This window comes from Acyrthosiphon pisum, chromosome A1, assembly GCF_005508785.2.
Source record: "Acyrthosiphon pisum isolate AL4f chromosome A1, pea_aphid_22Mar2018_4r6ur, whole genome shotgun sequence".
In the NCBI taxonomy this organism is placed as follows: Eukaryota; Metazoa; Arthropoda; class Insecta; order Hemiptera; family Aphididae; genus Acyrthosiphon; species Acyrthosiphon pisum.
The window spans coordinates 89931646-89932665 of NC_042494.1; positions in this window are offsets into that span (position 1 = coordinate 89931646).

Here is a 1020-nt window from a genome sequence, read left to right on the forward strand (position 1 = left end):
TAGGCTAATCTTGTCATAGCCACTCGGGATCTATGTATTAGTTGTAAATGATTATTAGTGTGATTGAAATTAAATAAGGGTATCCTCTCTCGTACGCGTATGCACATGTCAATAACTCGATGACCATATCAATTTCACTACAAGAATTTTACAAAAACATACATTTGTTTTGACAAAATTAGAGTTAGTTGACGTTGTCTGATTTTGATTGTGAAAAAATATTTGAATTCAGCAGAAAAAATGTCTGTAGATCGTACGAAACATTTTCCGTTTTTTTAATATTAATTTTAATTTTAATTATGATTCGAATAGTAGATATTTTCAAGTTTTCAATTACAGTCCACAATAATATAAAATTTAGATTCTACAAAGTGCTTCGTAGGATCTATAGACAATTTTCTGGTGAGTTAAAATTTTTTTCAGAATCAAAATCAGACAACGATAACTAACTTAAATGTTGTCAATACTTTAGGTCTTTACAGCTAAAATTGACGGCAGTAGCGAGGCCCCTTAATGCAAGTTGCTAAATATTTAGACAATGTTTATTAAAAAGAATATTTTTTTTAAAGCAAAATTACAGTATTTTTATTATATATTAAGTCGTCTTTCTTTAAGAAGAGCCCAATGTTACACCATGAGATTAATATAATTTTCATCAGTTAAATATTTGTTACAATTTAATAAGCGATCTACTCCCGTAATAGAACGTAAACAATTCTTCACAATCTTCAATTTACTGAACGTGTGCTCGTTTGATGCAGTACTAACCGATGCTGTAAAAATCAATCTGCATAGTTTATTGCCAATAGGCAAAATATGTTTTAATTCTTTGGACACTTTAAATAATTCAGTTAATTTTAAAATATTTTTATTGATACAGTGATGGTATAAAATATTTAATTCAGTTATAACTCCATCATAATCACAAATATTAGATTCATTACATTCAGGAGGGAATGTCCTTCTTCAAATCATCTATTGAACAATTGTTTTCACATGGAACTTTAAAAATGTTCACAA